The 27,797-nt window shown below is 34.5% G+C and overlaps 2 long non-coding RNA genes across 2 annotated transcripts in view; both read left to right on the top strand.

The window, feature by feature from the left end:
* LOC131498850 (uncharacterized) overlaps positions 1-27,797 on the top strand; it is a 206,541-nt gene that overhangs the window by 51,398 nt on the left and 127,346 nt on the right. The window lies entirely within an intron of this gene.
* Positions 631-27,063, top strand: LOC131498851 (uncharacterized). Its single transcript, XR_009255616.1, has 3 exons — positions 631-778; positions 4,579-4,642; positions 26,632-27,063. It is a non-coding gene; the product is annotated as an uncharacterized LOC131498851 (long non-coding RNA).

Genomic DNA, 27,797 nt, shown 5'->3' on the forward strand with positions numbered 1-27,797 from the left:
CTAACTAAAGAACTCTGAGCAAAAGGTGTGCTATGTTTTAATTATGAGGCCATATGTGACTTAGAGTTCTAAGTCAGAACCAATGCATTCAAGTAGGAGCCATGTTATGCTTATTCTGATCACAGTCAGAAATTAGATAATTTTTCTACTGGAGTATAAAATTTTACCAGAAAATCTTTTGCCAAAAATCCAACATCATATTCAAATGTGAGAAAATTGTTTTCTCAGATCCTTTGTTTGTCATGCTGGTGTCTAGTATATTTTACCACACTTTACTCCCCCGAGCTGGGAATAAACATGGCACTTCTTTCTGAAACAATACTTTCCCTTGATGCTCGTGATATAAATCTAATTTTCATATGGAAACAAATATAGGTGTTTCTGGACTAGGGAAAATGTTATTTTTATAAAAATGTGTTGTAAATATGTAATGACTTATTAATTGTTTTAAAATACTTAAGCAAATGCTCCAAAATGTTCCTAGTTTTAATTTCCATTATTGTACATATTAATTGTTGTAACACATAAACAAATTCTTTGGAGCCTCAATAATTTTAAGAGCATAAAGGAAGTCATGAGACCACATAGTCTGAACCACTGGACTAAGTGAAAGACTACTTTGTCCTAACTAAGCTGGCATTTATTTGTAACAATCTTGTCCATGAAAGATATTTATAACTATTTTAGTTTGACTTTTACTTCTTATTTTCTTTAAATTTTGCAGAGTTCATATAAAGTAAAGACCTGGGCTGAGAATAGAAAGTGAGTAAGGATGCAGGTATGTTCCTATGATAAGAAAATAATTGAAAGTGTTAAGAAGTGCCAAAAACTATCTTTTGTTTCTCTGATAGAAATTAGTAATGTTTGATACATTATAAGCTTCTTTAAAGAAGTATATTTTGAATATATCAATGTTTTATTTTTCTTTAAAAACATTAAGTTAATTTTTAAGGAAACTGTTTTAAAACAATTTTTAATGGTAACACATTTCTAGCTTTTAGAAGTCATGGGGAGAATGATTGTATTTATATTTGTTTTACTTCTAAGCCTGTAGGAAATGGTTCTGTATATACTTCAAAAGTGATGAGTTGGGGCGCCTGGGTGGCGCAGTCGGTTAAGCGTCCGACTTCAGCCAGGTCACGATCTCGCGGTCCGTGAGTTCGAGCCCCGCGTCAGGCTCTGGGCTGATGGCTCGGAGCCTGGAGCCTGTTTCGGATTCTGTGTCTCCCTCTCTCTCTGCCCCTCCCCTGTTCATGCTCTGCCTCTCTCTGTCCCAAAAATAAATTAAAAAAAAATTAAAAAAAAAAAAAAGTGATGAGTTGATCATTCATGTTAAACCTTTTTTTTAACTTTCTGATATTAAAAAAAAAATAAAACATTACTTTTTAGAAAGATTTCCCACTTCTTTTTTTTTCTGAAAGAACTTTAAAAATATAATTGTCAGTTGCAAGAATAAATGTCTCACCAAAACTCATAGGAATATAGACTTTTGAGAATTATTTCACCATTAATTGAAAAATGTCTGTGGAAACACTTGTTAGCATTTCAAGGGGATGAATATTTTTATAGTTTAAGTAGGCATCCTATTCATGAATATTAGGCCTAAGGCTTGAGAACATTTGGGAACTAGTTAAATTTTGAATAAAGTCAAATTCTTCTTTTCCAAAAGCAGTAGCTTTAGTGACCATATGTTGAGAGTCACTACCAAGAAATGAAAGGAAGCGTCAATGGTACTGCTTGAGAGAACAACAAATTTCAAAAAACTGTAAGAGGGTAAAGAAGAAAAAGTGAGAGGTGTTTGTGGTGGAGTCCTTTGGTAGTATCTGGTGAAAATATTCTAAATAATTCAGGGCTATTTTATGTTTTAAGAACTAACCAACAAATAGGGCCAGCAAATCTCTACTTTGCTTAGCTGGTTAGCTGGTTAGTCCCCTAGGTCATTATCAATATCATTGATCCTCTGAGTGTGTGGGTGAGGTTGAAAGAGGAGGATGAAGAAATACTTGTTGATCACACCAGCTACATATCAGATGTTCATTTAAGTGCTTTGATATCTTTTTTTAATTTTGGAATAAGTTTAGATTTATATGAAAGCTGTGTATCTGTTACTACATTTCACTTTCTCATGTTATCATGTTATCTGCTTGTTTGCTTTTAATTCTCGCAACCAATCCTTGAGAGAAGCTACTGTTATTTTGTTTTCCATAAGAAGAAACTTGGGCCGCATTGTGAAGAATAACTTACCTATTAATTCAACAAATTTTGAGGGCATACTGTTTGATAGACATTATTTTAGGGTAGCCGTGGGTATATAAGTCTAAGATGTTATGCCTGCCTTCATGGGGCTATAATATTTATATTATTCTTTGTAATACCATATCAAACTAATTTCCTTTTTGTGCCTCTAGGAAATCCTTATAAGAAAAGCACTTAAGGGTGAAATAATATTGAGTATCTCCCTACCACCCCACATTTCCTCAAAAACATCTGTATACTTAACCACCTTCACAAACTGCTCTGTAATGTTAATGTATGCCACTTAGGATTTCTGTTCATCTGTTATTGATATATGTTGTCATCCTCTAAACATTCTTTGTTATAGCCTAACTATATTGGCTCTTTGGTAGTATAGGTTATATGAAAATATAAATCTTAGCATCTTAAGGTTAGATTTTCAGTGAAGGAATACAACCTCAACTCTTGTTAACTGTAATGGGAATCCCGTGACTACCTTACCACACCCCTCACTGAAAAAAGCTACTATTCCTGAGGGGGTCACTGACCTTTACATCCATTATAGAAGTATGAGAGGAGCAGGGAGGGAGAAGTACGTTAAATGATAGGTTAGCCACAGAGAGACAAAAGAATAATCAGAAGACTTAGGAGCTGGGGGAAGCTTATGAAAGAATGGGGAAGTGAGATTCTTGTAACAGGGATCCCCGCTGTCCTCTGTTTTCAATGTAGCAAAGCAAACCAGGCCCCTGTGGACGCTAGTACTAAAGAATGAATTATGGACCTGAATAGTAATGTGTTGGTGCTAATGATTTCATCAGTGACCATGGCCCTTGTCATTCCTTTGTGTGTGTGTGTGTGTGTGTGTGTGTATGTGTGTGTGTGTGTGTGTGTGTGTGTCTCTGGGGTGATTTCTTTTATTAAACAACCTATTTGGCTTAAAAAATGTAGTTTTTCCAGAGTCATTTGGTCATCATGAATTTGGCAATGTGAAAAATGCACTTTACATATTTTTCTGCAGTCATACTCAGTAAAAAAAAAAAAAAAAAAGGTTACATCATTAATTTTTGTGTTTAGTCCCATGCACATACAGCTTTTAGCCTAGCCCTTTTTCTTTCAGTCTTTTAGACCTTCCTTCAAATTATTATATCAAAAACTGAATTTTTCACTTTTCTCTCTAAACTTTTTTTTCCACATTGCTCCTATAATCATTTAATTCATTCTCATACATCAGTTTTTATAACCTTATATAGGCAATCAGATTTCCTTTTGTTCATATTTACATTTTTTGCAGAAATCAAGATTTTAATCTTGATACTTTTGAGTAATACCTTTTGTGGCAGTTACGATTTATAATAGACTCCTACTTATCACGAGAGATGTTCTACCACTATTAAGGCTAAAAGCAACAATGAATAATTTTTTGTAGGCCTGTTACTTGTTGTTACTCTGACCAATATCTAAGATTTAATCCAAACTTCAGTTTCGTTTTAGAAGAATATATGCTTTTCATGCTCTCTCTTTCCCAACTGCATCTTTATGTCATGAATGTTTTTCCAGAATCTCATGGTCTTCTCAAAACTTACTCTGATTTCATACTACTAACTTCAAAGTTTTCTAAGATTCTCTCTTGGGATCCTTTAAGGAGTTGGTTGGAATGGAGGCAACCAAGAATTATTATTCAGTCTGTTCATCAGTATGTGACATTGGCCAGCATCTTACTGAAGACAAATGATCTCTTAGTTTTAAGTTAAAAATCACCTAATTCTCTTGATACTCCACTAAATTCCAACCTATGAACAGTGGGGATGGAGATACAATGCTATGCTATGCTTTACTATGCTAAAGTACACTACAGTAAATGAAAAGTGCAAGAATGGGCTAGTGTCCAATTTGCGTGAAGATGTGTGTGAGAAAAGTGTACCTGGAAGATGTGGCTATCCTCCAAAGAACATCTTTTGTACCCAAGAGTACCCCTTGGCACTAACAATAAAGAGCAACTTTGAGCTGGTAGTATGCAGTGGAAGATGAAGTGCAGAATTAATAATTATCTGTAAGTCTGGATGGTCAACTGGATTCATCTGGGACATCTGTTTTTTTATTCTTCTACCACTAGAGCATGACCTTTATGCAAGTGATAGAATTTGCATTTCTGTTAAGCTTAAGACTTCTAAGAAATCCCCTTTCTTTTCTACACAGGGTCAGTTTAAGATCTCTCACTGAGACTTCTCACATTGTCTTATATACTGAATACTGCTTGCTAAGTTTAGATTGCCAATATCTACCTACTGGTTTTATCTTATAGAAATTGCATAAGCAAATAATTCTGTTGCCATTTTCCTTAAGGTGTGTATATGCCTTTCAAATACTTGGTTGGAAACAGAAGACTGTTCCTGTCTTGCTCATATGGGTAAAACTCATTTACTGTTTTTCCTTTTAAACTGTTAGCTCAAGTGACCTTACACACGAGTCCCAGCTGTGCATTAGCATTGCTTGGGGATGTGTTTGTATCTTTTGTCTAAAAATACCCAGCCGGTAGGATTCATGATCCATGAAAGCTAATTGAAACAATTTCTCTTCAAGTTTTGGCAAGTGAAGCATGCATTATAAGCATTAATATCTATAAATTGAATTGTTAATGAATCTAGACACTAATAATGAATGCAATTTTGCAAGCTTAACTAGAAACACTAAAATTATCAGGATCTGGAGCAGAATTTTCAATCATTTTTGCTTATTAAATAGCAAAGCTATGCTTTTAATAAGCTAATCATTTTTATTTGACCCCATAGGAGTAGCTCAGTTGATTAGAAACAGGTTTCTAAAAGCAAAACAATGTTGTTTTTCTCTTACTGTTTTAACCACCAAAGCACTGAAATTTTAAGATGGATATCTGATCTCACAGTCTGTGTCTTCTAATCACATTTGTACATATATTCAATGCTTTATGAAATATTTACTTATTTCATTTCTCCTATGTTATACTGTATGTCAGATATAGCTATTGATATAGGTAGAGATCTCTTCAGTTTTTAAAACAGTCAGCGTCACACTCAGTTTAAACCAGTGGTTTCATTTCACATGCAAATATCTAAGATTTCATTATCAAGATGATACATTGTTGAGCTTCATGGTTGCCTGATAGTTTTATTGTTTTCTGAGACTTAGTAACTCCTTTGATATATATTTCCATTTGAGTATCAACTCCTATAACTGCCGAGACCCAGTTTAAAAAGCAGCAAAATTTAGTAAGTAATGTTAAACAACAATGAAGTGTTTCCTTCCTAGTGCTTGAGTGACTTGAGATAGTTAAGTCATGCACTTAGGGGCATACTTAGTGCCTTTCAGTAGCTGTACATCATAGAGTTCCCAAGTGGCTTGAAAGAGTTAATGCGCCTTTCTGTGTTCTTTCCGTTGCTACTCAGGAATGACTTAAGCACAAGGGGTAGTGAAACAGTACTAACTCGGAATTTGTGACATCTCTTGTGTATATTCTCATAGAGGTGACTGAAATCGGGACTTAAATTACCTTTTCCAGTGGCTTCCTACACCTACAGATTTAAGGATATTGGCCATTCTTTGGCTTTAAACTATGAAAAACTAAGAAGCTGAAGTGTAGAAGTTGAGTCTGATAGTAAATATGGAGTTCTGCTTCAGAGGCTATGGATTGGAACTTTTATGGAAACAGAGGAGCAGGGTTGTTAGGTTTCTTCAGTATTGGTTTTTTTCTTCATCATTACATATTCCTCTGACTACCAAATTTGAGAAACTACACATTAGGAGAATGAAATGTATGACAAATATGTATCATATGGAACTTCTGAGGAATATGGTATGTATTGCATTACAATTAATGAAATTGTTTTCAGGATTTGTCATCCAGCATAGGTATGACAATTATGGCATGCAGGTTTTTTTTTCCCCCAGTAGCTATTCACTTCACTTAATGAAAGCTCATACCTGGATTTTCTTAAAAATGGCTTCATCAAAATGGCACTTGAATAGTCTTACTTAGAGCATTTGTACTGTTCTTCCAAAATGGTGATAAGTTTGTGTATGTGACTGAATCAGCCCAGGAAAAACTTCGTAACCACAAAGCTCAGGAAGAAAAACAAACAGCAAAACAAAAATCTTCCCCAACAAACTGTTCAAAGAACACTCATTTCGTAGTTAATAAACTTTTACTATTTTCTGGGATTTTTAATCAAGATTTTAAAGTGTTTTGTATTGAATTTAGTCTTTCTTTACCTGTAAGAGATAAAATCTGGGTTGCCTATATTTTTTTATACCACTAAGTTTTTATTAAATGATTCCCTGGATTGCAGTCCTGCCTGGATTGGACTACCTAGTTTTATTAACTTCTTAGAACATCTAATGTTTTTAATGTTCTTTTTTTTTTTTAAAGGTTTTTTAAATGTTTATTTTTGAGAGAGAGAGAGAGAGAGAGAGAGAGAGGGAGAGGGAGCGTGAGTGGGGGAGGGACAGAGAGAGAGAGAGGGAGACATAGAATCTGAAGCAGGCTCCAGGCTCATCAGCACAGAGCCCGACGCGGGTCTCGAACTCACAAACTGCAAGATCATGACCTGAGCCGAGGTCGGACGCTTAACCTGTAGAACATCTAATTTTCAACTGTATAAAAATCTTCTGCAGAATTGTCAGATGGTAACCTTTTGACATGGCTACTTGCAGCAGAGAAATAATCTGTGCTCCTGGATAAGCAAGTTTTTTGCTTATTCAAAACTTTCTGCCATTATTTGGTCAGTTTCATGGAAATTAATTCCGAAGACAAGTCTTAATAGTTAAGATCAACCTGTTATAAGTAAGTATACTTTAGAGTAGCACAGGAATCCTACTTTTCTTTCTTATCCAAATATTTGAAAATTTTTTTCTACATCAGTTCAATGTTTTGAAGTTTTTGCAATATTCTGTCCATGTGATAGTCTGATTTAGAAAGATGACTCAATATCTTCGTAATAAAATTTATTTCTATTTTTACTTAGAAGGAAATGTGCTGCATTATCACTGCAATATTTGATTTCACACTAGCTCTGTTTCTCAAAAATGTTTCTTTTTCTATCTGTAGTGTTATATATAGAAGGGCCAAAATATATGTTACACTGAATGACATATTCCATTCCAAGGCAGAGTATGGTTGAAAGGATGTCTCTAAGTGTTTTCTTTTCTTATAAGTGCTTTAGGAATATAGCATCCTATAAAAGAAATTAAAAGCAGTAAATGAAACATGAACATAAGAATAATTCATATTGTGAGCTTAATTCTTAAAATATATTTTTCATAAAATATAATATTACCATCTTCTTAAAATAGCCCTTTGTAGTTAAAATAGTAGAACTTGAGGGTTTGTAATTTTTAAAAGTCTATTTATTGATGCATACTTTAAAATTACAGTATTAATAATTTTATATTAAATCCTGAACTATACCTAAAGGTTATGGTTAAACATGACCAAGAACTAGAATTCTCTTTAGATCCTCTCCTCTGTGCTTTTCACAGTCTCTTCCTATGACTTATATACGATAAAAAATCAGTGGGGAATACTTTCACATTACTTATATGAGGATCCCAGAAATCCAAACATATATCAAAATGGATAATTATGATACTTGGAAGTTATGATTACTTGTTAATAGTGTTCTGAGAAGTTAACTTAAAAGTGCCTTAATGACATTATGTTCCTTATGACATCATTTACTTTCATCATGACCACCTGTTTGCCTCCTTTGCATTATAGTACAGACTTTAAGTAGATTGCAAGACTATATCAATTATAATTTTATCTAAAAAAAAAAAAAGCAAAATAACTTTATCTAAACTACCATAGATTAAGCCAGTATTTTCTCATAAAATAAGTAGCCCAGGTGTACACAGTTCTGAGCTGTTCACCTACTTGAGGAAGTCATCAAGGACCTAGGTTCTTTCTGGCAACTTCCTATTCTTTCATCTTTAGTTTGCAGCTTTGTTTTTTTGTATTTGTTTTTGTTTTGTTTTGTTTTTAGTCAAAATGCATGCATTATATCTACATTCCAGGTAAGAAAAAGGGAGAGATAGCTAAGGAAAAAATTCATCTTGCTAGACTTGTGTTTATCAGGGAAGAGAAGCCCTCTTCAGGAACTTATAAGTCTTATTGCTAGGACTGTCATTTGATCACTACTAGCTGTGAGGGGAATCTGGAAAGGTGAGAATTTTTTTAAATTATATTTTCCTTTTTTTTTTTTAAATATCCAATACATTCTCAAAATGTCAAAGTGTAAATCTATAAATCTGTGAAAACCTCCCTTTCCTATCACATCTCCATTCTTCCACTTAAATGCCTTTCTACCCCACTACCACAAAATAGGGAACAGCTGATGTTAGTCTCTTTTTTCTTCTTCTAAAAATTTTAAAAATGTATACTCAAACTGATTCACATATGTATTCTCCTCCCTTTTTTAATAAATTAATTTATTTTTTAAATGTTTATTTATTTATTTTTGAGGGAGAGGAAGAGGGAGAGACTCCCAAGCAGGTACCACACTGTCAGTGCAGAACCTGATGTGGTGCTCAATCCCATGAACCATTAGATAATAACCTGAGCTGAAAACAAGACTAAAATACTTAACCAACTGAGCCATCCAGGCACCTCTCCCCCACATTTTAAAAAACACAACTGGTGTATGAGGTAAGGATCTTTAATTTTCACATAGCTCCCCCCATCAAACTAAACCAAACAAATAAATGCAGGATTCTTTTAATTCAAAGACTAATAACATCTGCCATGGATTTAGTTATTTTTTGTCTGCATGGAGTCCAGTAGTATCCAGATAGCAGTGAAACTTTTGATTCTTTTTAGCAACTCATAAAGGCATAAATGTTTTTCAGAACAGATACCTGAATTGTGTGTGTAGCAGTGCTTTGTACAGAGAAGTTGATCGATAAATGTACAACTCAATTAACAAAACTACTATTTGGTAAATTGCTCAAACCAGAAACAAGGGGTCATCCTTGATTCCTCTCTCATGATCCTCCAGATGCCTCTCTTTCTCTTATATATCACATCTATTCAGTAAATCCTACTGGCTTTATCCTCAAAAGATATCCCAAATACCTCACCCATTCTGCCACTACCTCTCCCCTGGGCCTGATGACCATACTCATCTCCCTGCTTCCCTTCTTGCCCCTTTAAAGACCTTAAAAATAAATTATTTCCCTGCATAAACCTTTCCAAAGGCTTTCAGCTATAATTAGAATGAAATCCAAAGACTATACAGAGCCAGTGAAGCCTTTGGGATCAGGTGTTTGTCTACTTCTTATCTCCTATCACTCTAAACTTTGTTTCTGTTGAAATTTGTTGGACGGAAATATTGCTCCTGCCTCAGTGTCTTTGCATTTTCAGTTCCCTTTGCCTAGAATAGTCTTCTCTTAGATGCATGCAGAACTCTTTAGTCAGCACTCAGCTTACATGACACCTCCTCTTGGCAACTTTTTTATCATCTATTCTGCTCTTCCTATTTATACTCCAATATTTTCTATTCCGTTCCTCTATTTTCCTCATGACACTCATACTATCTAAATATTATGGTTTGTATACTTGTTAACTGTTTTTTTCCCCACTAAAATGTAAGGTCCTGAGTTCGGGGACTTTGTCTTATTTACTTATTCATTCTGCATTGTGCCAGATCCTATTTTTTTGTGCTCAGATAATAACAATAAACAGAATGTACAAAAATTATTTCCTTCATGGAGATTTTATTTGTATATGTGTGTGTACATGTGTGTGTATGTAGGAGGATAGATAAAACACAAAGAAGTAAAATATATAGTACTTAAAGTCCTATGAAGAAAAATAAGAAAAGGAGATGAGGATCACCTGGATGTTGACAGTTTTCAGTTTCTATTTGCTATGTTCACAGTAATGTGTATAAGAAACCACCTAAAAATTAGTGAGTCACAACACCAGACTTTATCTGTGGGTTTTCCACTGTTCAAATGATCCTGGCTATATTTGGTTGCACTTTATGGCTGAGTTTCAGGTATGTTTCATGTGTCTCGCATTTTTCTGGCATCAGTGGAATACCAGATGATGTTATATTCAATGGCAAAAAGTATGAGTACGTGAGACCAGGCCTGGAAGTGCAAGCCATTTTAAGTCTGCTTGAACCGTGTCTCTTAACTTCGCAATAACCTAGACAAATCATCTGGTCAGGCCTAATATCTAGGGGCAGAGGAGTACATCCTGGCCACTATGAGGTCAGAGGGTGGATATGTAATACTGTTGGAGAAGAGTGAAAGATTGAGACTGAGAACGTAACCTAATGTAAGACCAAAGAAGTCTTTAGTGTCAATTGAGTCAAGTGAGAAGTGAAGGAGGGAATCATCTGGATATTTGGGGAAAGAATGGTCCAGGCAGACAGAACACTAAACACAAAGTTTTTAAGGTGGAAATATGACTCTCCTGTAAAGAGGAACAGCAAGAATCAGGTCAGTGTATGGAATGGAATGAGTGAGAGTAACAGACAGAAGGTCAGAGAGACTGTGGAGGATGGAGGGAAGGTGAGCTTGTAGATCAACTAAAAACGTGAGCTTTTCTCAGAATGAGATGAGAAGCCTTAAGAAGGTTTTGAGCAGAAACGTATGATCTGACCAGGACAGAGCCTGGTATAGGGTAATTTCCCAGTATTTATTTGTTGAATGAATGCATGATGAAAATACTGTGACTTCAGTAAACCTTCCCAAAATAATGAAAGAAAAATACTTAGAGTGCAAATGGAGCAAAATAACCAAAGCTGAGAAATAATAGTTATTAACAATAAAATAGAAATGACACATAATAAGGAGACATTCTAGTGAGAAAGCAGTAAGGTATTGCTTGCCAAGTGACAGCCTTTGGTGAAATCTTTGAGTGGAACCCAAAGAAAGACCCATTGTGTTTGAAATTGAACTCCTTATCTAGACAGTGCAAGAGTGAGCTTGGTGGCCATCCTTTAGGAATCTAAAGGGGTTGGAGGGCTTGTAAAATGATGGGAAGGAGGTGATTTTAGATAAGAATATTTCACTGTAAATTGTTAAAGACCTGCACATATAGGAAGCACTTAAATACTTATAGACCTAAGAATATAATTGAATTGCATAGTTTTCGACCCTGACCCAAAGAAATCAGGCAAGACTTAAATCATGTGCTACTGCTCCTGTTACCATATGCAATTAAAAGAAATTTGTCAACTTCACCAACCCATGATTTTAGTTCCCTTCCTGGCCTAATGGTCCAGCTGTTTCCAAAACAACAATTTTATTCTTTTGTCCATCTCTCTTGTGTCTTGCAGCATTTCTATCAGAAGAAGATGCTTTTTTTTTTTTTTTTTTTTTTTTTTTTTTTTTTTAGCACAAGCAGGGGGTAGGGGCAGAGGGAGACAGAGAGAGAATCTTAAGCAGGCTCCATGCTCAGCTCAGAGCCCGACATGGGGCTGGATCCCATGACCCTGGGATCATGACCTGGGACCAAATGAAGAGTCAGATGCTCAACTAGCTAAGCCACTAGGCGCCCCACTACCAGAAGATTTTTAGAGATAGAAATAGTTTTTGCAAGACATTTGCTTTCTGGTTGGTTATCTAAACTAGCCATGAAAAATTTTCCTCAGCAATATGAAGATTATTTTTCTGAGTATCTTTTGCTTAAGATTTTTAACAAAAGTTAAACTGGTCTGAAAATCTCAGTTCTCCTTTCAGCCCTTGTTTTGCGCTTTTCTTGTTCATCTTTTAAAGATAACAGTTGATCAACAAAGACAATATAAATCACATTTCTTTGATGTCATAAATGTTCTTTAATCAAGTTATACTTTAGTTTCAGAGAGAACTTTGGTTCATATTCAGACTTAGTCTGGTATTAGAGTTTACACTCTGTACACTGTACTGTCACATCACACAAGTTTTTAAACACACAGATTCTTATAATGATTTTATAATCAGTAATTATCTGTAATCACTAACATATCACATTAATATCCTTGCTCATTTTGGCTTTGTTCACTGTTTCCTCTTGGGTTTGATGTTCTTCTTATTAGAGTACATCTTTAATATTGCTTCCAACAAAGGCTGTGGATAGTAAAATTTTCATTTCTATATGTCTGAAAATACTTTCTCCTCACCCTCTTACTTATATGATGAAATTTAAGTTTGCATTTATTCTGTGCTCCACATTTTAGTAATACTTGTTATTAATGAGACATCTGTTAATCTGATAGTACTTTTTTTTTGTAGATAATGTATTTTCTGGAAAGTAGCTCTTGTTTTTCTCTTTTTTCCTTAATGCTCTATGGTTTCATTACAATGTGGGTCAGAGTGTGATTTTTTTTTTTTTTAACTCCTACATGATGCTCGGTAGGAGTTTATACTCTGGCAATTAGTATTTTTCTGTGTTTGGAACATTCTCAGCTATTATCTGTTCATATGCTGCTACTTGAGTTTTCTGTACTCTTTTCCTGGTGCTTCTTATTATGTTAGAACTCTGTATTTTATCTTCCATTTCTACTGACTTCTCATTCATATACTCCATCTTTTTATTTCTCTTATTGCCCTTTGGGAGATTTCTTTACCCTAATTTTGGAATTCACTAATTCTCTCCTTAGCTTTGTCTAGTGAACTATTTACTCATATAAATGGATTAAAATTACAACAGCCATTTTTCATGCCCAGTTCATTTTAATATTTTTCTATTTTATGATCTCTTTATTATTTTATTCTCTTTCTTCCCATTGGCTCTTTGGACATTCATAACCTATTTAAATTCCCTCTTAAATGTTCTGCTACCACTATCTTCCAGGGCGAATGAAATGTCTTTGAGTTGCCTTTATTGACAAAAGACTTTTTTTTTAAGTAGTTGTTAAAATAATCAAATATTTTGTTCATATAAAAGAGAATAAAACATGGATATGTGGCTTTAAGAGTAATAGAAAAACATCCACATACATGTACATACTACCCAATTTAGGAAATAGGACATACCAGGGGCACCTGGGTGGCTCAGTTGGTTGAGCATATGACTTTGGCTCAGGTCATGATCTCACGATTCATGGGTTTGAGACCCGCATGGGGCTCTCTTCTCTCAGCACAGAGTCCACTTTGAATCCTCTGTCTCCCTCTCTCTCTCTGCTCCTCACCGCCCCCCCCCCAAATAAATATTTAAAAAAAGAAAGAAAAGAAAAAGGACATACCAGTATTTTAAAAGCACCTTTGTGTCAGTCCCCTGTTATATCACCTTTGTTTCCTCAGAGTTAACCTACCATCCTGAATTTTGTTGGAATGAGTCTATTGCTTTCCTTTAGAAGTTATCTATGGATACAGTCTTCAGTTTTGCTTGATTTTGAACTTGATATGTTCAGAAGCATCTTGTATGTATCCCATGCTGCTTTAAGTATACAATTATGTTTGTAAATTTCACTCATGATGAATGTAGCTACAGTTTCCTTTTCATTTCCACTGCTCTATAACATTTATCCATTTCATTATTGGTGGAAAATGAGGATTTTTTATGGTTTATGCTTTTACAAACAATGCTGCTAAGAAAATTTTTATATAGGTAAATGATGTACACATTCATCTAGGCTGTATTTTCTAGGCTGTGTTCACCTAGGAATGGAATTACTGAGTCAGAGAATAATAAGTGCTTGTTCAGCTTTATTAGAAACACCAAACTTATTTTCCAAAGTGCCTATACTGGCTTTTGCTTTCACTAGCAGTATGCATGAATTCCTCTTGTTTCACATTCTGGCAGAACTTAGATTTGTTAGGATTTTTTAATATTGTCATTATTTAATGAGTCTTACAAGTCTGAAATGGTATCTTTTGGTTTTAATATGCAGTTAACTCATAATATTGTCATATGTCTACCAGCCATTTGTGTTTTCTCTGAAGATCTCTTCTCTTTTGCTAACTTTTCTGTGTGTTTGTCATTTTGTGTTGATTTGGGGAATTATTTATATATTTTAGATGTAAATCCTTTACTATTAGATTTATACATATTGCAAACATTTTCTTATGTTGTGTGGCTTATCTTTAAAAGTTTTTACTATGCTTTGTTTTACAAATTTTCTTAATTTTAATATGATCCAGTTATCAATCTTTGTTTTTTATTTCTTTTATTTTATTTTATTTTATTTTATTTATTTATTTATTTATTTATTTATTTATTTATTTATTTATTTTTGAGATAGAGACAGAGCATGAGCAGGGGAGGGGCAGAGAGAGAGGGAGACACAGAATCTGAAGCAGGCTCCAGGCTCTGAGCTGTCAGCACAGAGCCCGACGTGGGGCTTGAATTCATGACCTGAGCCGAAGTCGGATGCTCAACCGACTGAGCCACCCAGGCGCCCCTTTGTTTTTTATTTTTAATAGTGCTTTTGGTCTTTTGTTGAAGAAATCCTTCCCTGCTTTAATATTATAAAATTTTTGTTACGAATTGTCTTCTAAAGCTTTTGTAGTTTGTCTCTCACTTTTATGACTGTAATCTGCCTGGAAGTGATTCACTGTATAGTGAGAAATAGGGAACCAGTTTCATTTTTCTCCATATTGAAACCCAACTGCCCCACCATGGGACTGGTTAGTCTAATAACCTTTCCTTATTTATCATCAGTGCCAGCTGTGTTATAAGTGAAGTTTTCATAATAGATGAGTCTGTTTCTGTGTTCTTTTTCTCATTGATCCCTGTGCTACTGCCATTGTGTCTTTATCTTGGCTGTAATAACTGTTGGTATTAGAAAAAGATTTTTAGTAAAACAGTTCCCCAACTTGTTCTTCTTCATGAGTGTATTGACCATTTTTTGCTTTTTGTTTTTTCATATATATTTTATAATCACCTGTCAAATTCAAGGAAAAATCTATTAAAATTTTTTAATTTATAGATTAATTTGGGGGAGAACTGCTCTCTTTAAAATACAGAATCTTTCTATCCATAGACATGTTTTATTATCTCTCCATTTATTTATATCTTTCTTACTGTCTTTTAGTAAAGTTTTACAATTTTTTCATAAATCTTTTGTATGTTTTTGCTGTATTGGTAGCATATATGTTTTTGTTGCTATTATAAATGGTATTTATTATGAAATATTTTGAATATACAGATAAGAATAGAGAAAAATATAATGAACACCTATGGACTTAATCTCAGCTTTGTGAAATATTAGCACTATACCTGATTTCCTGCTGTTGCTCTCTCTCCTCCAATTAAGCATTGTGAATACAATTACTCTTCCCACTGTGTTCCTCTCCTATCTCATTCTCTTCCTTTCCTCCTTCTTTACTGTTTTACAAATCCAGTGTTTTCATTCTAATATATGTTTTTATATTTCCACTACATGTTTATGTATCTGTGAGCAATATTAAGTATTGCTATATGTGGTTTATAATGTGAATAGATCAATGCTTTTTATTAAAGCAGTAGGGTTTTTTTGTTTTGTTTTTTTGTATTAGTAGAAAGTTGTCTCTAAAGAAGGTCTTTCTACATATAGTATTGACAGTTCTTCTTTTTCTCCTCGGTTCTTACTAAAACATTCTATCTTTGGAACCTATACTATTTTTCTCTCTGAGAAAGTTCTAGAGAGAGAAAGGTATAAACTTTTGAAATGAAGGAGATTTGATCTTAATCATGTACATTTCCTCACTGACATTTTCATGTCATATGAGAAATAATTGAGTTAATTATTTTAACTAGGCTAAATGGAATTTGCTACCATTGACATTGGGAATTTTGCTACCATGACATTGGGTATATGAATTGGGCATTTTGCCTCATTCACCCATAGCCCCACTTCTCATACACTTGAGCAAAATGAATAAATGATAAGCAAATGACAACCTAAATTACATATAGTGTATTACAAATTCCTTAAACCAAGATAAGGCTGGATTTACACAAAAATTTTCTCTTTAGCTCTGACACTGAAGATAAAGAAGAAAGGCAAAAGTCACTTTTTTGCTTGGTTAGTTGCTATTGTCTAGAAGTAAACTGAAGGATTTTCTTCATTGAATTAGAAGTCTGGTTTAGCTTTCTCTGGTTGTGGATTTATCCTTTCCCAAATTTAAACTAATTCAAGTGATGTTTTTCCTTCTTTGAGCTAAATATCAACCCATTTGCATGTTTCAAGGAGTGATGCATGGATGCATATCTACTTTTGCTCTCTACTACTGTAACGCTTATGTACATGTCTAAAGGAACTAATTACTGCTTTGCCCGAAAAGAGTATAATAGTTTTACCCATGGGTAAAGGAAATCAATGGACATTTAAATGGAGCACTTCATGAAATACCTTAGAATTCATAAGATAAATTCCAAATACTGACTTCAATCACATCACTTTTTCTATATTAATGGCACTGTTAGAACAAATAAATCAAACCAGGATTATTTGTTTTGTGGGTCATTTTAATAAGACAAGTTAGGTGCTTTATACAAAGATCTATTTAAATAGTAACTCAGTGTTTATAGTCTTTTATAAAATATGCTGAACCAAGACTGATAAAATTTATTAAAATAGAAATTTAAACCACACACACACACCCAAAATTACCTTGTTTTAGAAGAAAGTAATAAAATCAGAGAGGGAAACTTATTCTAGAAGATAGAATAGAAACTGGCTGTTTAAAGAGCTGTACATAAAGTCACACTGTCCCCATAGTTCTAAACATAGAGGGTAACTTTAATTTTAAAATCTGAGAATTCAAATATTTTATCCAATGAATAGTAAATATTTTTATTTCCCTTCCTGAAAACTGTCTTTACCTGGGTTCTGGACATAGGGAAACACTACAGTAGCAATTTCTGACTGCTAGCTTTGTGACTACCCTGTGTATGTATGTATGTATGTATGTGGTCATGAAGCAATTACTGCAACATTTCTTTTTGTCTTCGTCAGAGATAGAGAGCAAAGGATACACGGTTGCTTGGATGGAATCTGCAGGCTCAAAAAACGATGCCTGAGTTTGGGCTACTTTAGTAGTAAATGGGGATTCCTGTGAGCTTGTCCATCTGTACCTTTTTAATCCCTTTAGGTATATAGCAAAGGCTTCCTGCCATGTTTGCTTTAGACACAACTGTAAGGGTAAAGAGAAAAAGACCACAGAAACTCTTTGTTTCTTCGTTGTCCTATCTAGATAAACAAGGGCTTGCTGTCTCAAAGGAGACTGCATATATAGAAAGCCAAGATGTCTATATAACCTACCAAGGACCTCTGACTCCAGTCCTTTTTGTTTTATTATACCTATTTATTACCTTTATTTTTTGTGGTTAAAATATTTTTTAAATAGGGAATGTTTAGACAGTATTAAGTTTGAAAGGGAAAAATAGTATTCATGGAAATGTAATACTACCTTTATATGTAAACCACACAGGCCTCTTCTCCAGAAGCAACCACTAGCACCAGTTTCTGGTGTGTTTTTCCACAGATGTTATATGTATATGTAAATATATAAAAATACATAACACACACATACATTCCTGCTTAGGATTCTGTCTCCCTTCTCACTCTCTCTCTCAAAATAAATAAACGTTAAAAAAAATTTTTTTAGGGGAGCCTGGGTGGCTCAGTTGGTTAAGCGTCCGACTTCGGCTCAGGTCATGATCTCGCGGTTCTTGAGTTCAAGCCCCACGTCGGGCTCTGTGCTGACAGCTCAGAGCCTGGAGCCTGCTTCCGATTCTGTGTCTCCCTCTCTCTCTGACCCTCCCCCGTTCATGCTCTGTCGCTCTCTGTCTCAAAAATAAATAAACGTTAAAAAAAAAATTTTTTTAAATACATAACACACACACATACATTCTTTAAAAAGCACACACCTGCACTTATGATAGTATCCTTTATATATTGTTGTACACTTTGCTTTTATAACTTAACAAGACATTTCAGTTCATGCCATGTTAGTACCTGTAAAGCTGCCACATTTTAAAGAAAACACATCATGCTATTATATAGACTTTATGTAACCAGATCCTTCATTTCTAACATTTAAGTTATTTGTAGTTTTTTTTAATTAATTCTGTTTTGATAGAGATCATTATATGATGGTGATTTTGTGTATGTATGTCTAGTAATTGCTACGTTAAAATGTATGTGTATCTTACTGGTTTTCTCTATTAGTGCTCTGTTTTTCTAATTGAGTGATTTCCAGTCATATAGCCATTATTTCCTACTCTCTGCTTTTCTTGGTTTAAATTTGTGGGGTTTTGGGTGTTTTTTGTTTTTTACTTTTTAAAAAAAATTATTCTGTTTTATTTATTTTTGTCATGTAAGCTCTACAGCCAACGTGGGCCTTGAACTCACAACCCTCAGATAAAGAGTCACATGCTGTACTGACTGAGCCAGCTGGGCACCCTGAGTTTTTCTTATTTATTTGTTGTTTTTACTCTAGAAGCTTAGATAATTGATTTTAAACCTTTTCTTTTTCTAATGAAAGCTTTTAGAGCTATAAATTTCCCTTCAAACACTACTTTAGCTGCATTCTAAATCTTTCTAATATTGTGTTCTTGTTATTCTTCATTTCACAACATTTTGTGATTTTCCTGGGGTTTCTTATTTGACCTATGCGTTATTTAGAAGTATGTTGTTTTAATGGAAAACACTTGGAGATTTTCTAGATACCTTTTTGTAAGTGATTTCTAATTTAATTCTGTTTTGGTAACAAGTATACAGTTCAAATGAAAAATATTGTACAATTTCAGTCTATTTAAATTTTACTGTAATTTGTAAGTATTCACTGAGATACAGCATATGAACTGGTGAATGTACCTTTTGAACTTGAAAAAAATGTATATTCTGCAGCTTAAAGATTTTCTCTTCTATAACAGTTAATTTGGTCAAAATGGTTGTTGAAGTTTTCTTTTCTCTACTTTTCTTAAAATTTTTAATTCCAGTGTAGTTAACATACAGTGCTATATTAGTTTCAGGTGTAAGATAAAGTGATTCAACAATTCCATATGTCACCCAATGCTATTTATAACTAGTGCCCTCCTTAATACCCATCATCTATTTCACCTATCCCCCCACCCAACTCTTGTAACATCAGTTCTCTACAGTTAACAGTCTATTTCTTGGTTCCTCTCTCCCTCTCTCCCTCCCTCTCCCTCCCTCCCTCCCTCTCATTCTCTCTCCTTCCCTCTCCCTCTCTTTCCCTCTCCCTCTCTCTCCCTCTCTCCCTCTCCCTGTCCCTCTCCCTCTCTTTCTCCTATGTTCATTTGTTCCTTAAATTCCACATGAATGAAATCATATGGTATTGGTCTTTCTCTAACTTATTTCACTTAACATTTTACTTTCTAGCTCTATCCATGTTGTTGTAAATGGCAAGATTTCATTTTTTATGGTTGACTCATCCATTGTGTGTGTACATATATCACACCTTCTTTATCCATTAATCTTTCATTGGACAGTTACGCTGCTCCCATAATTTGGCTATTGTAAATAATGCTGTTGTAACATGGGGTACGTGTATCCCTTGGAACTAGTGTTCTTATATTTTTGTAGAAAATACCCAGTAGTGCAATTACTGGATCATAGGGCAGTTCTATTTTTAACTTTTTGAGGAAACCCCCCATACTGTTTTCCATAGTGACTGAGCCACTTTGCACTCCCACCAACAGTGTTCCTTTTTCTCCACATCTTCACCAACACTTGTTATTTCTTATGGTTTTGATTTTAGCCATTATGACCGGTGTGAGGTGATATCTCATTGTAGTTTTGATTTGTATGTCCCTGATGATGAGTGATGTTGAGAATGTTTTCATGTGTCTGTTGACCATCTGTATGTCATCTTTGAAGAAATGTCTGTTCATGTTTTCTGTCCATTTTTAATTAGGTTGTTTGTTGAGTGTTGAGTTTTATAAATTCTTTGTTTTGGATGCTAACACTTTATCAGATACATCATTTGCAAATATCTTCTCCCATTCTATAGATTGAGTTATAATTTTGTTGATTGTTTCCTTCACTGTGCAGAATAAGTTTTTTATTTGATGTAGTCCCAATAGTTTATTTTTCCTTTTGTTTCCCTTGCCTCAGGAGACATATCTGGAACAAAGTTGCTACAGACAATGTCAGAGAAGTTACTGCCTGTGCTGTTTTCTAGGATTTTTTTGGTTTCAGGTCTCTCATTTAGGTCTTTAATCCATTTAGAGGTGACTTTTGCATGTGGTGAAAGAAAATCATCCAGTTGCATTCTGTTTTGTATATAGCTGTCTAGTTTTCCCAACCCCATTTTTTGAAGGGACTGTCTTTTTCCATTGGACATTCTTGCCTACTTTGTTCTGGATTAATTGACCATAAAATTTTTAGTTTATCTCTAGGTTTTGTGTTCTGTTCCATTGATCTATATGTCTATTTTTGTACCAGTACCATACTGTTTTCATTGCTACACCTTTGTGATATAACTTGAAGTCAGGAATTGTAGTACCTCCAGTTTTGTTTTTCTTTTTCAAGATTGCTTTGGTTCTTTGGGGTCTTTTGTGGTTTCATACAAATTTTAGGATTGTGTGTTCTAGTTCTTCTATTCTCTACCTTTTTTGTCTAATTTTCATAACTTACTGAGAAGGGGATATTAAAATTTCTAATTATGATTATGGAATTGTCTATCTTATTCCTGTCAGTATTTTGAAATGTATTTTGAAGCTTTGCTGTGAGGTGGATACATATTTACTATTGTTGTGTCATCTTGATGAATTGACCTTTTATCATGAAGAGATGTCTTTCCTTATCTTTGATAATATTCCTTGTCCTGAAGTTGATTTTGTCTTATCTGAATATAGCCAATTTAGCTTTTTTATGCTCAATGTTTGCATGGTATTTTTTTATTCTTTTACTTTTAACCTGTCTGCACTTTTATATTTAATGTGTGCCCCTTATAAATATTTGTTCTTGTTTTTGTGTCACAATTTCTGACTTTTAGTGAGAATGTTTTGTCACTTACATGTAACCTTTAATATGCTTTGGGTTAAGCCTACCATCTTGTTATTTGTGTTCTAATTGTCTTTTCTTTGTTCTTTTTGCTTTCTTTCTTGCCTCCTTTTGAATTAATTGATAATTTTTAATATATAAAAACTGGCTTATTAGTTGTCTTTTGTATTGCATGTTTAGTGTTTACTCTGGAGTTTACAATGTTCATCTTTAGATTATCACAGTCTGCCATCAAATGCTACTATGCTACATCACATATAATTTTACTTCCCCCACAATTCTTTGTGTTTTTGGTTTCATAATTTAAATTTTATTTATATTATAAACCAACTGTACAATGTTTAAAGAAATTGAGATATGGAAGAAAAATACATTTTGTGTTTACCCACACATTTTTCATCTCCAGTGCTCTTCATTCTTTGTGTAGATTTGGTATTTCCTTCAGCCTGAAAAACTTCTTTGAACATTTCTTGCAAGGCAGGTCTTCTGACAACAAATTCTCAGAGCTTTTCTTTGTCTGGAATATCAAATGCTGTATTAGAAAAACATCTTAAACTACAGATTTTAGATAACACTGTTGATGGTTCTAGATAAACTACCTGATTTCCTTGCTTTCCTTACCCCTCTTTATTCCTAGCTCCCCTTGAAGCCAAGTGCTTCATTTCCAAATTACAAAATGCCTTTAATCATTAACCAGTTTGGAAAATGAGAATTCATTAACCCTTTCCAGACTACTTAACTTCACAGCTTTGTTCCTCTTTTGTCCCAGTTTTTAAGGAATGCCAGTGTGTCAAATTCAATGTAGGTGATCTGCTTAGAAGGACTCTAGTTTCGTCTGCTTTGAAGATTTGGTAGGGTGGGCTCAGTTATGTCATTGCACTACAGGTCTTTTTAGGAAGAGGTAACACGAGGGCATGACAAGGCACTCTGTAAGACTAAGGCTATCTTTTGTTTGTAACATTCTCTGTAGTGATTAATAGTTCTATTGTTGGACATGAGCAGTTGAGACCATAAAAGGAATTGAGGGGTTTTCAAGTTAGACAATATTTATTTCCCTAATTTACAGTTTAACATCTTTTATCTCTTGATGTCAAGATAAATAACCTTAGTAGAAGTGTATAGTAACCAAGCTTATCTCCATCAACTTTAGGAGACTGTTCTCCAACTGCCAGTCTTCTCTCATTCTACATGGAGTCCATCAACAAAACTTGTCAGGTCCACCTCCAAAATATATCCCAAATGTGACTACTTTTCTTTACCTGTTGTGCTCCCGCTTAGGCCAAGATACTTTGTTCTCATATCTACGCCTCTCTAATAAGCCTCTTACCTATCTCCTTGCTTTCATTCTTACCTCCTGAAAATCTGTTCTCAACACAATAGCTAGAATCATCCTTTAAAATGAGTCAGATCATATCACTTCTCTGCTCAAAACCGTCTAATGGTTTGCCTTTGCACTTAGAACAGCTTCCCGTCTCTCCCATGGTATATAATGCCCTTCATAGTCTGGTCCCACCTCTCAATGCCCTCCATTTTACCCGTCACTGATTCTGCTCCAGGCACACTGGCCTCCTTGCTTTTCCTTGAATACCAAGTATGTTCCATTTTCTGGGCTTTATGCTTACTGTTTCCTCTGCCTGAATGAATGTTCTCTCAAATAGTCTCAGAGTTCACATCATCTATTTACACAAGCCTTTGCTCAAATTTATATCACAGAACACTTCTAAAGTAGGAACTCTCCCACTTTGCCCCCTTGCTAGTGTTGCTCTTTATCCCTAATAAATGAAGTGTAATATCAAGAATATAACTCAGGCTAAGTAAGAATTTTTAGCAGAAGTTTTTTCTGGTCATGTATGAAGCATATGTATACATTTTTAGTGTGCATTGTATACTTCTTAAGCAACTGGTTTACTACCTATTGTACATTATTAATTATATAACTGGCAAAGTTACTGGAAAACTTAGGCAGTGACAAAAACAGTTATTAGCAAACTTTGTAACCTACCAATAGTAAATGTGTATCCCTACATTATAAATTCATTATTTATGATTTCATTCTGTTTCCACCTTGTTTTTCCATCTTTTGTTTCACTTTCAATTTATTTTCTAGTATTACGTAGTGTTTTTTTAAACTGTCTTAAATTCTTTCTGGAACAAGGCAGGATATAAATAAATACATCTAGAAGTTACAACATTGTGACAGAAGTGTAGGTGGATAGAAATGCCAAACAAAATTGGATAAGTTCTGTGTTTCATATGGCCAGCAGAAAAAAATGCATAGTGACATTAACAAATTTCAATATATAAACTTATGGAAGAGATTTAACTTTTTAGAGTAGAGAACACCTATGTGATAGTGTGTCCAGTGTATCTTTTCTAGAACTTTGTCTTTCCATTCTAATGTTTAACATATCTCTTGGTCCTAGATGTGCACTTCAGGAATAGCCAGCTATTTGTTAAGTTGGACACAGGTTCCCACCTACCTAGGCATACTTAATATGCCCAGGAACAGATAAATAGCTCATTAGTTGGGCCAGTGAAAATCTTTGCTAAGAATTTTGGATTTGGGCCTGAAAGACGAAGATTAAAGCTGTGAAATGTTTACTCCCTAGCTCTAGACAGCCATATTTTTCTTTATGTGGGAAAAGTCAGACTGCAGTGATATAGGGGATTAAGCTGGCCTGTGGAGATAGATGGGATCTGAGAAAGAATGTGTATAGATTCTAACTGTGCCTTGTCCTTCATTTTATATAATTCTTTCTCACACTCCATAAAGACACCCCAGTATTATTTTAGTAAATTCCTCATTTTGCTAAGCCAATTTGAGATAGTTTTGGTTATTTCTAACCAGAAGAGTCCCAACTGATTTAGGTAGTTACAGTTAAGGTGAGTAATATGAAATACATGTGGGTATAGAATCCATATCTTTCCCGACCTGAAACTGAGAGTCTGCCCAAAAATACAAAGCTCTTATTTCTAGAAAAAAATTATGAAGATATACAAATTGGTGAGTAGTTAAGAATATGTAACAGTTTTCATTAAAGCAGTTTTCTTCAGGTTTAGACTATTTCAGATTTTTTGTTTAATATTCTTATTTCAAAATCTGATGCCTATTGTTTTGTAGGAGGCAATGAAGTCAGAACTAATAATAATATGAGGTTATATTTGGATTAAGAAGCCCTTGTAATAAAATGAACTTTCGTGTAATATACATCATTTCATGTGACTAAATGTTTGCCATGTCCCTAGGGACAAAGATTTTATCACTGGCAGAGTGTAGCAGCAAGAGCTTTCCTCTTCTCTTGCAATCAGCACTTTGTTTAATGTTTAAAAATATTTAGCAAACACAACAGAAGAAAGGTTGTAGGTGTTACCTTTAATTGGACTTTAAAAATTAATATGGTGAAACAGTATGCTTGGGTTTGCCCTTTTGCCATTGACCAGATAAAGAGAAGCCTGAGTACATATATGAGCTCTTATTTTGTTCTTAATGAAGGTAGAAATTATTTGTTCTAAATGGTACTGTGACTAGTTACATTTTTAAGTTGTGTGTGTGTGTGTACACAATCTATGTTCAATAAAATATAATGACTTAATGTATAACAGAGGAATTAAATAAAAACAGGTGATCACAGACCACATATTTCTACTAATAATCTCAAAAATTTTCCCCCAACAAAGATGCTAGATGCAGGAAAACTGATTAATTTTGTTTGTATCTCCTAAGCCCATGGCAACTTCTAATGGATGTACAAATGAGACAGCAAAACAGAGAATACAAAGTAGTCATGATAACACACAAAGTGAAATTTTAATTTTTGACTTTTTCAATTAACTAAAAAGTCAAAGCACATATTTCTTGTAGCTTCAGAATTAGTTTGATGCGACAAGGTAAATGAGGGTCTTTCTTCATGAGAACTATGACTCTTGACTTCTCTCTGGAATTAATGTTCCAAGCCACCAGTTTATGTCACAGCCAGCTCTATTAAGAAAGCTCTTCTACTCTTTAGGTACTGTTATGATTTCTATCAAGACAGAAAAAGTCTGGGTAATGAACTACTTTTTTCTAGTATATTGGGACTTGGATTCCTTTAGTGGGATCCAACATAATCCATGCAAAGATTGTTATCTGCTCGTCAGGGCTTTTCACCTAACTGAGGAATTGTTTATAATTCCTACTAAATTTGCATCTGGAAGCATGAGCGTCCATTGGGCCTAATGATAAAAGTATAGAGTTAGAATTCCAGCAGAACTGAGTACAAATCATTACTCCTTCCGTTAATAGTTGTACATCCCTGAGAAAATTATTTAGCTTCTCAGTCTTGCTTTTCTTATCTACCACAAAAGGTTGTAATAAGATATTGTATCCAAGCTATTTTATACAATACCAGGCATTTTTAGTATCCCTAACATTGCTTAATTCCACCGTGTTCCATATATCTATCTTCCTTGATCATGAATCCAAATACTAGCCCCTGTTGTAGTCCTTTTTTTTATCTTAAACTTTCATCCAAGTAATGCTCTGTGCTTGGTCTCATGATCTTTGAATGCTTTTCCTCCTCCACATCCTTTCCATTGTGCCCTGTGGAACTTGTCCTATGAGAAAAAATTACCTTAGTTCTTCAGCCTTTTTATAAAGTTATTCTTGCACTGGTTTCACATTGGGAGCTACCTTAAGAATTTGATTACCCCTGGATCCCTCTTGAGTGGAAACTACTTTGTCTTCCTTGTTGTACATTCACACTTCTGGGATGTTGGTTGCTCAGTATTGTTCAGTTTCCTTTTTGCTGCTTATAATCCACCACTCCTCTATCTTCTGTAAAAAATGATCCCATGACTACAGCTGTCTTTCAACAATCTGACTATCTTGCTTTCTTGTGGTCAACTACCAATCTCCAAATTACTTTTCTATTTTAAATAAGGGCTTAGGGGTGCCTGGGTGGCTCAGTCGGTTGAGCGGCCGACTTCGGCTCAGGTCGTGATCTCTCGGTCCGTGAGTTCAAGCCCCGCGTCGGGCTCTGTGCTGACAGCTCAGAGCCTGGAGCCTGTTTCAGATTCTGTGTCTCCCTCTCTCTGACCCTCCCCCATTCATGCTCTGTCTCTCTCTGTCTCAAAAATAAATAAATGTTAAAAATAAATAAATAAATAAATAAATAAGGGCTTATACCAGGTTGAGGGTCTTTTCCCCTATTTTTGTATTATTTTGTTGTTCTAGATGCCATCGATATACTCATTGGAGATGTCTTATCTGATAACATAATCACATAGTTTCCTGACATCCTTAACTTCAGTTACCTTCTGTGTCTTGATGACTCCATCCCTGAAATCTCATCTGCTATTGTACAGTGTATGGAGATATTGTACAAATCAGCCACTGAATTATTTCCTACATGTATTCCATCTCAGTCCACCCACATGAAAGCCGTTATACTGCTATAGCATGCCAAAAATCACTGACTACTAATTTTGTCCTTTTTGACAGCCGGTTGTGAGTGAATCAACCCCAGAATCTCACCCTCAGATGTACTTTCGGGGACCACTTCTGTCACCACTTCTCTGAGGTGAGAAGAGAAGCACCTCAAGAAAGCAGAGCTTAAGAAAGATTTGTGTGCAGTGACTTATTAAGAGAGTACTCTTCAAAAGAAAGGAAAGCAGGAAAGGGCAGAGGAAGAAGATAGGCAAAGATGTGATCTCAAAAGAAGTCTAGCCTTAGCTTGATCCCATAGGGAGATCTGGGATGTGAATGGTACCACAGAATTATTCCTTTTATGGGACAGTCCCTCTGCGAGACCAAAATGGAATGGCTTGACTTTTGTAACCTTGTATTTGTTACTTAACTGTGTGGGCCTCCCAAGTTGGTTGATTCTTATAACCCAGATATTACTGGGCAAAGAGACTCACTGACAGGAGTTCCAATTTTAATTAGGTTCCTAGTGTTCCATTGTAGGATTGCACTTGTATTGGTTTCCAATTTTTTTCTATGGTAAACCAAATGTTTACAATATAAATTATTCTTTAAATAATGGAGCACATGTAATTTTTTTTAAAGCAATAACAGTTGGCAAACATGAAAAAACCCTAGATCATCAGCTTTTTACTGTGTAATGCCTCTACAGTTAAGGATAATTGAGTTAAACTTTGGTTTAAAAGAAAGAAGTCTGTTGAAGTTGTGTGGATCTAGAGATGAGAAATAGATATTAAGATGGAATCAAATATGTAAGGAAAATCTTGATAACTAAAAAAGTAGAAGTTTAAATTTGTTAGAGAATAAATATAGTTCTTATGTTTAGGTAGCCACATGAATTTTCTAATCCCTTAATTAATATATTGAAATGTAAGGCTTGGCTAAAAAGTAGGTTGAGGGATCCTCTTATTGGTTCAAGTATGTGAAATCAGACCTATATGCCACAATTAGGCCATAATAAGTAATATAAGAATGTGTATATACTCATAAATGAAAAAGAGGCAGCACAAAAGAAAAAAAATACTCTCCAAAAATAATTAAGTTAAGGGAGATGGTTTATAAAAAGAAGAAAAGAAAGTTGTATGTAAAGCTAACACTATGGAAAATTGAAATAAAAATTGTATGCTTTCTTCCAAGATTATTGAGGACGTATCATAAGGTATCTCTGTGGAAAAGTGAAATAC

This window comes from Neofelis nebulosa, chromosome 17 (genome assembly GCF_028018385.1).
Source record: "Neofelis nebulosa isolate mNeoNeb1 chromosome 17, mNeoNeb1.pri, whole genome shotgun sequence".
Lineage (NCBI taxonomy): Eukaryota > Metazoa > Chordata > Mammalia > Carnivora > Felidae > Neofelis > Neofelis nebulosa.